This window comes from Bison bison, unplaced genomic scaffold (genome assembly GCF_000754665.1).
Source record: "Bison bison bison isolate TAMUID 2011002044 unplaced genomic scaffold, Bison_UMD1.0 scf7180017864379, whole genome shotgun sequence".
Lineage (NCBI taxonomy): Eukaryota > Metazoa > Chordata > Mammalia > Artiodactyla > Bovidae > Bison > Bison bison.
In genome coordinates, this window is record NW_011494951.1 from 5,931,354 (window position 1) to 5,941,046 (window position 9,693).

The following is a 9,693-nucleotide window of genomic DNA, read 5'->3' on the forward strand; positions in this document are numbered from 1 at the left end:
AGGGGACAACAGAGGATGAGATGGCTGGATGGCATCACTGACTCGATCGACGTGAATCTGGGTGAACTCCAGGAGTTGGTGATGGACAGGGAAGCCTGGCGTGCTGCGATTCATGGGGTCGCAAAGAGTCGGACACGACTGAGTGACTGAACTGAGGTCTCTCCGCATATACACACATCAATCAGTTTCAAGTTTCCTTGTTTTCCTCGTATCCTCTCCACTATTTCTGGCTCCCTTGTCATTCCCAATATTTACCTCTATCATACCCAGTTTCATTACAATTATTTTCTCTGCTCAGACCACAAGATACTCAAGATTTGACTTCATATCTTACCAACAGCTTTTGATAGAAGTGGGGGGGAGAAGAAGTGTGTGACTGCTGAGATTTGGACTTAAGTTGCTGAGATTTGGACTTAAGATGCATCAAGCCAAGAGCCCCAGCTAACTGCCAGATACTTATGAGGCCACCTTGAAGCATTCACTGGAATTCAAGCTCCTGGGTGAGTGCCGCCACTAGAACAGGGAACTTCAGCAGGAGTACTGATCCTCTGAACCCAGCCTGAACTTCTGAGCTACAAAACTTTGAGAAGGAGCAAAATCATTATTACTTTAAGCCACTAAATTTGGGGTGGTTTATCATGTAGCAGTAATTAAGTGACATAGGACTCTAGGTATTTCAAGCAAAGTGGATTCATTAAAGGACTAAGAAGTTTGCAGGAATCTTCAGGATGGGCAGAATAACAGTGTTGGGTATGTACCCAACAGGAAAATGAAGCTAGGGAAAAAGCCCATCATCTTGGAGGACTGAGGTGGCACAAGCTGTCATCATCACCTATTATTTGCCACTGACCACATTTGGAACATCTATTTCTGCTTTATTGACTATGCCAAAGCCTTTATACAAACTGTGGAAAATTCTGCAAGAGATGGAATACCAGACCACCTGACCTGCCTCTTGAGAAACCTGTATGCAGGTCAGGAATCAACAGTTAGAACTGGACATGGAACAACAGACTGGTTCCAAAAAGGAAAAGAAGTACATCAAGGCTGTATATTGTCACCCTGCTTATTTAACTTATATGCAGAGTACATCATGAGAAACGCTGGGCTGGAGGAAGCACAAGCTGGAATCAAGATTGCTGGGAGAAATATCAATAACCTCAGATGTGCAGATGACACCACCTTTATGGCAGAAAGTAAAGAAGAATTAAAGAGTCTCTTGATGAAAGTGAAAGAGGAGAGTGATAAAGTTGGCTTAAAGCTCAACATTCAGAAAACTAAGATCATGGCATCCAGTCCCATCACTTCATGGGAAATAGATGGGGAAACAAGGGAAACAGTGGCTGACTTTATTTTTGGGGGCTCAAAAATCACCACAGTTGGTGATTGCAGCCGTGAAATTAGAAGACGCTTACTCCTTGAAAGGAAAGTTATGACCAACCTAGATAGCATATTCAAAAGTAGAGACATTACTTTGTCAACAAAGGTCTGTCTAGTCAAGGCTATGGTTTTTCCAGTGGTCATGTATGGATGTGAGAGTTGGACTGTGAAGAAAGAGGAGCACCGAATAATTGATGCTTCTGAACTGTGGTGTTGGAGAAGACTCTTGAGAGTCCCATGGACTGCAAGGAGATCCAATCAGTCCATCTTAAAGGAGATTAGTCCTGGGTGTTCATTGGAGGGACTGATGTTGAAGCTGAAACTCCAATACTTTGGCCACCTGATACAAAGAGCTGATTCATTTGAAAAGACCCTGATGCTCGGAAAGATTGAGGGCAGGAGGAGAAGGGGACAACAGAGAATGAGATGGCCGGATGGCATCACCGACTTAATGGACATGGGTTTGGGTGGACTCCGGGAGTTGGTGATGGACAGAGAGGCTTGGCGTGTTGCGGTTCATTGGGTCACAAAGACTCGGACACGACTGAGCAACTGAACTGCACTGAACTGAATAATTGGAACAGGTGGTGCTAGTGGTCAAGAACTCGTCTGCTAAAGCAGGAGGCATAAAGATGCGAGTTCCATCTCTAGGTCCTGAAGATCCCTTATTGGAGGGCATGGCTACCCACTCCAGTATTCTTGCCTGGAGAATCCCATAGACAAAGGAGCCTGGTGGGCTACAGTCCATAGAATCACAAAGAGTCAGACACAGTTGAAGGGATTTAGCATGCCCTCCCGTGAAGAGCTATAGTTACAACTGCCCCTCCAACACTCTACCCAAAAGGACACTTTTCCCGTTAGTGAAAACTGCTTCATGGTGCTCTCTTCCTCTTCATTCCCTTGCATGAGTCATCTGATTGGCTAAATCTACATCACAATCTGGCACCCTCACGGCAAAGGGATCATAGAAACCCAGTAGTTGTTAGTGTTATTATTATTTTTGTTTTTGTTGGCAGTAATTTCTACTTCTTATTGTAAAACACATCCAAATATCAAGAGGAATTTGAGAAGACTCAGTCAGCCAAGCACAAAAATTAAAAAAAAAAAGATAAAAAGATGGTTATTTATCATATCCATCTTCATGCTTACTTAGTATGTGGGCTTCAGACTAGCTGTACTAGGTTAGAAGACATCAGAATTTTGTATGCTGTACCATTATTAATGTACTTTTGTGTGTGATTCCCATTCCTGGATCTGCTGGCCATGTGTGTTGTGTTACCGCTTTCCTGATCTCTGGAAAACTCTGAAAGCCAAAGATACAATAGTTCAACCTGTCACATTAGGACAAAAATTTCAATTTACCCTGCATCAACATGATAACTAATAAAATGTCAACATCTGTACATTTATCTGGGATCATACCAGCAGTGTGTTATTTTACTTCGAAGTGGAGCGACATCTGAGTGTTCATTGGAAGGACTGATGTTAAAGCTAAAACTCCAGTACTTTGGCCACCTGATGCAAAGAGCTGACTCATTTGAAAACACCCTGATGCTGGGAAAGATTGAAGGCAGGAGGAGAAGGGGATGACAGAGGATGAGATGGTTGGATAGCATCACCAACTCAATGGGCATCAGTTTGGGTAAACTCCGTGTGTTGGTGATGGACAGGGAGGCCTGGCGTGCTGCAGTCCATGGGGTTGCAAAGAGTCGGACACGACTGAGAGACTAAACTGAACTGAATTGAGCTGTAAGTCACTCAGTTGTGTCTGACTCTTTGTGACCCCATGGACTGTACAGTCCTTGAAATTCTCCAGGCCCCATTACTGGAGTAGGTAGCCTTTCCCTTCTCCAGGGGATATTCCCAACCCAGGGATTGAATCCAGGTCCCTTGCATTGCAGGTGGATTTTTTACCAAATGAGCCACAAGGGAAGTTTACTTTGAGGGGCAGTATTTCACGATGATGACTTTCAGAGTCTCTGAAACAAGCATCCTGAGGTTTGAATACCAGCTCTTCTCACAGTGCTGTTTGACCTGAGGTACATTGCTTAATCTCTCTGGGCTCTGTTTGCTTTTCGTTTGTGAATATAGGCTAGCATTAACATCTAATAACATGTTTAATTATATTATCTACATACATAATTATAGCTTACATTACAAATCATGTCATAAATTTACATAGAAAATTACATAAATACATACATTATTTATAAACACAAACATATATCTGAAACAGCATCATCTATACCTTGTAAATGCTATGAAAATATTAACCATCAGTTATCCTCATTATTCTGTTATTCTCATCAGCCATGATTTTTTAAATTCCTTAGTTTTGAAAAATGAGAAAATTAGTAGAGAATACTGATTCATCTAAGACTCTGTAAACAAATTATTTACGTTGAATCAGTAGGTCTGGCTGCTGCTGCTGCTGCTGCTGCTAAGTCACTTCAGTCGTGTCGGACTGTGTGCAACCCCATAGACAGCAGCCCATGAGGCTCCCCCGTCCCTGGGATTCTCCAGGCAAGAACACTGGAGTGGGTTGCCATTTCCTTCTCCAGGACTGGCTAGTATGAGCTTTGTGACCAGTTCCCCTCCACATAAACCATACTTTGCTTATAAGAAATCTAATGAGACAAGTAAGTCATGTACTATTGTTATTTGTCTAGATCATGATAATCACTCAGTATATTAGCATTAGTACTTATATTTGTATGTATATAGCCTTTTCTTTAGGAGAAGGCAATGGCATCCCACTCCAGTACTTTTGCCTGGAAAATCCCATGGATGAAGGAGCCTGGAAGGCTGCAGTCCAAGGGGTCGCTGAGGGTCGGACACAACTAAGCGACTTCACTTTCACTTTTCACTTTCACGCATTAGAGAAGGAAATGCAAACCCACTACAGTGTTTTTGCCTGGAGAATCCCAGGGACAGAGGAGCCTAGTGGGCTGCCGTCTATGAGGTCGCAGAGTCGGACACGACTGAAGCGACTTAGCAGCAGCAGCAGCAGCCTTTTCTTTATTTACAGGGAGTACCGATTGCCAGATCCAATAAGAAAGATATGCTGCTGCTGCTTAGTTGCTCAGTCATGTCTGACTCTGTGCAACCCCATAGACTGTAGCCCACCAGGATCCTCTGTCCATGGGGATTCTCCAGGCAAGAATACTGGAGTGGGTTCTTATGCCCTCCTCCAGGGGATCTTCCCAACCCAGGGATCAAACTCAGGAGTCTTGCACTGCAGGCAGATTCTTTACCATCTGAGCCACTAGGGAAGTCCATATGATGTATCATTTGAAATTAAAGTGAAAGTGTTAGCTGCTTAGTCATATCTGACTCTTTGTGACCCCATAGACTGTAGCCCACCAGGCTCCTCTGTTCATGAGATTCTCCAAGCAAGAATCCGGGAGTGGGTTGTCATTTCCTTCTCCAGGGGATCTTCCCCAACCAGGGATTGAACCTTACCCTCCTGCATTTCAGGCAGATTCAGACCACCAGAGAAGCCCCGCTGCATCATTTACTCAGCTACAATTCTATAAAGTAGTCAGGGCATGAACATACATAATCTCATTACACAGATGAGAAAACTGCAACTGAGAAAGCTGAAATGACTTTTGAAAGGTCATACACCATGTTAATTGTGGTGTTGGTATTATAAAGTGACCACTCCTTTTACTCTAATGTTTATACTCCCTTGGTACCCACCAACCTGACTACAATAAACTTGTCTTTACCGCAATGCCACAAAAAATTTAAAATCTGATGTCCAATGACTATACACAACTGTTGAATTACAATATTTTTTTTATAATGTTTGGAACTCAAATGGCATGTGATCTGATCCTATTAAGACTCTGGAACAACCAGCTGAAGGACATGTATATGACAGTAACCCAATGCCAAGATGTTTAAGATCTGGAATAAATCTTACACTGACGGTCGTCACACTTTATGGTGTGTCAGAATCACCTGGATGGCCTGTTAAACATACCTTCTGGGTCTCCACCTCATGAGATTCTGGTTCAATAAGACGTATTAATGCCAGAGAATTTGTACTTCTCTCGGGTTCCCAGATGACACCACTGCTGCAAGTTCAGGGGCTATACCGTGACAAGCAGTATCTCATAAACATCTAAGCTAGCTCAGTCATTTCACAAATAAGGCAAGGGGCTTAAAACTGGGACGGACTGTGAAGTTTGTCTGGGAAGTGGACTCTGAAGGAGGAATTTGTTTGCAGGCAGCTTGTTAAAAACTGTTGTCACAAACACCAGTATTGAGGAGGTAAAAATAAGGGGACAAAACATGGAGAAGTTGGTGTGTAATGACATTGCAACCAGGTGTTCGCTCAGCCTGGGAGGGTTCTGAAACAGATCTGGACCTGCAGCATAATCTTCAATTGAGGCAAAGGGGTTCCTCTTTGCGCAGCTCCTCCCTTCTCTCACAGTGACTGGTCTTTGGATGTCTTCTGCTTGCCCCACCCATCCTTCCCATTGCCAGTGTTGGACTCCAGGCACCCGGGAGAATGGGTCCCTGGGTCCCAGAGCCCTGCTGTCTTTTTCCTGCAGGAAACTAGGAAGAACACAGATGCTAGAGTTGGGAGTTCAGACAGGTTGCCTTGTTTGTCTGTATTGTTCAGCCGCTAAGTCATATCTGACCCTTTGTGACCCCCATGGGCTATAGTATGCCAGGCTGCCCTGTCCTCCACTATCTCCCTGAGCTTTCCCAAACTCGTGTCCATTGAGTTAGCGATGCCATCCAACCATCTCATCTTTTGTTGCCCCTTCTCCTCCTGCCCTCAATCTTTCCCAGGGCAGTCTGTGTGTTGTCTGTGTGTTAGCTGTTTGAATTGAACTTTGAACAGTAAATCTCTTAACATGATATGGTAAGGAAAAAAAAAATAGTCTTAGATTTCTCTAGACTTGAGTTTGAATTTTCTCTCTACCATATAAAAGCCTGGTGGCATTGATTCCCTTAGTGATTATCTCAGGCCTGTTTCCTGATTTGCTAATAGTGGGTAGTAATAGTGATCCTATGCCCTTTCATTTATTTTGTTGTTGTTCAGTCACCAAGTCATGTTCAACTCTTTGCAACCCCATGGACTGTAGCATGCCAGCCTTCTCTTCATTTTATTTACTCCATTATTTATTTATTTGGTTCCATGGCTTGTGAGATCTTAGTTCCACAACCAGGGATTGAACCTCAGTCCTTGCTAGTGAAAGTGTTGAATCCTAAGCACTGGACCACCAGAGAATTTTCTATCTACCCTTTTAAAAGGGAACAGGCTTTAACATGTGTTTAGTAAACAAAGGTGCTCTGTAAATGGTCATATTAGTTCTTTAACCATTATCTCTTGCTATGTAACTAATCATTTCAACTTTAATGGTTCCAGAGGTGAACATTAATTACTTTGCAGTTTCTAGATATCGAGAAACTTAGAGAAGGTAAACAGATGATTTTTGACTTGGGTTCTCTGATGTGGTTGCAGTCGAGATGTTTTCCCGGTTTCCTGTCATCTAAAGACTGAACTGGGCTGGAGGTCCCAAGATGGCTGTTGTTAGGGGGCCTCAGCTCTCACCATATGAGCAGCAGTGCTGTTCAAGTGTTCTCATGGCATGGTGCCCGGCTTTCCCCTAGTGAGAATGACCCCAGAGAGCAAGAAGAAAGGCACCATGTTTTTTTATGTCCTATCCTCAGAGGCCACGCTCCCTACTTTCCACAATATCTTATTCACTACCCAGGTCAGCCTTATTCAGTTCAGGAGGTCACTAAGAAGAGGTAAGAGTCATTATGGACTACTTTGAAGATTGGCTGCCAATAGCCCTAATGCAGCTCTGCTTTAGTGGCTTGAGGACAGAGACACCTCTTTCTGCCTAAGAATATTTGCAACTTCCTCAAGATAGTCTGTTTTTTGTTTTTTGTTTTTCTAATTTTTTGATGTGGGCCATTTTTAATGTTTCTATTGACTTTGTTACAGCATTGCTTCTGTTCTACATTTTGGTTTTTTGGCTGACAGGCATGTGGGATCTTGGCTCTCCGACAAGGGATTGAACAGCACCCCCTGCATTGTAAGGTGAAGACTTGACCATTGGACCACCAGAGACGTTCCAAGATCATCTGTCTCTTAATTGGAAGCAAGGGGTCTTAAAGGGTCTAGTTACTATCACCCAAGGAGAAACTAAACCGATAAGAATTACTGGCAGTCAAGGGTTCTGCCTCATACTGAATACAAATATCATATCTCTTATATGTGGAATCTTAAAAAACAAAAAAGCACAAATGAACTTATTTAAAAAAATAGAAATAGAGTTACAGGTGTAGAAAACAAACTCATGGTTACCAAGGGGTAAGATGGGAAGGATACATTGGGAGATTGGGATTGACATATACGTACTCCCATATATAAAATAGATAATAAGGGCTTACTACATTGCACAGAGAACTCTACTCAATATTCTGTATTGACTTATATGGGAAGATAATCTAAAAATGGGTGAATAAATGTACAAATGATTCAATTTTCTATACACCTAAAGCTAACGCATTGTAAATCAACTATACTCCAATAAAAATTAATATAAAAAGCACAGAATTTGAATCGTTGAAGAGAATATCAATTCAGATCAAACCTGCTGTGCTGTTTGAGGTTTAAGTGAAAAAGGAAGACTTTTTACTTCCTTCTATTTTAACTGCTTCATTTCTTTGGCTAAACCCAGGTCATATGTATTTTTAGATATGTTTACCAGATGAAAAGCTATTTAGAGGAAAAGAGACCTCATAGAGATTTAGTTTTACCTACAGGCAAGTTAGTAAAGAAATTTTCTCCAACAAAAATCTGTGGTAGTATCAATATTTAATATAATCTCTTCTTAAATTCACCTGCTCAGTCTTTGCCTTTGCACCAAAGAGTGGCCCTTAATTTATGGCAAAGAGTGCATCTGAGTTTTCAGAAGAGACATAATTTCAGAAAGAGGAAAAATATTCTGTATATAAAAAGAAATCTATTTATCTCATTAATCTTTTTTATTAAGAGTTTCTGTCTACTAAAATGAACAGCCTGTTATGTGAGAAAAGGCTAAACATCTAAATCTTGCTTTAATGGTGATAAAACGTATTATTCATATTAACAACCTCAAGGTTACTTTTATGTGCATATAATGGTTGTGCTGATCTGCTTTCAGGACATAATAATCCAGATTTTCCGCTCAGCAAGGCATCTTATTCATTTAAATTTACTGCATACATTTAGAAATATACATCAGCAGTGAATACAACTTAAATTGCCAGGTACAATACTGCAAACAAGAACCTAAATTAGAAGGGAGACTAAATATAAAGTTGGCTGTAATGAAAGTGCTTGCCTGCCATGGCTGGAATAGAAGGAAGAGCCCTGCAATCAAGTCAGAAGGCTTGGGTTCTCTTTTCCCCTTTCCTTTCAACAACTGTGAGACTGTGACCTTGGGAGAAATATTTGACCTTGACAACTTCCTGTTTCCTTCCCTCAAAGTAGAGTTGTTAGGCCTACTAAACTCACCTGTATTATCCATGGAGGTTAAATTCTTCTGATGGAGAAAAATACATGAACAACTTATTTTATTCCAGTCTTCCCAGGTGGCCCAGTGGAAAACAATCCATCTGCCAATGCAGGAGATGCAAGAGATGTGGGTTCAATCCCTGGGTCGAGAAAAGCCCCTGCAGTAGGAAGTGACTCCCAACTCCAATATTCTTCCCTGGAGAATCCCATGGACAGAGGAGCCTGGTGGACTACAGTCCAGAGGATCACAAAGAGTCAGACATGACTTGTTTTATTCGTGAAGTAAGTAATTTATTCACAAAGTTGACAATTTATTCACTGAAGTCTGGTGTCAGTTGGATATTACTGGGATCTGAGAACATAGGAGTACTAGACAGGTTGTCCTGCCACTCTTCTGGCATGTACAATTCCAGAAATTAGACAAATAATCCAGATTATGATGAATGTCATCACTCACAAGGCATATCATCAGTGGAAGCCCATATAGAGCTTTAGGGGGATCTGACCATATTCAGGAGGACCAGAGAAGGCCCAGGATCTGTCCACAAAGAACAGCATGAGAACTCAGTAGTAAATGGTACCTACCCTGAGTACTGCCTGACCTACAAAATAAAGCCTTATCAGACTGGGAAAAATAGTTTTACCAACACACTTAGAGGTGCAAAGCTTCTCAGATATAAATGGTGAGGAAATGACCCAAGATAGAACATCTAATAGGCACCTTTGGATAAACAAGAAAAATGGGTGCTGTGACAAAGAGCATGAACCTATAATTCATCAAGACA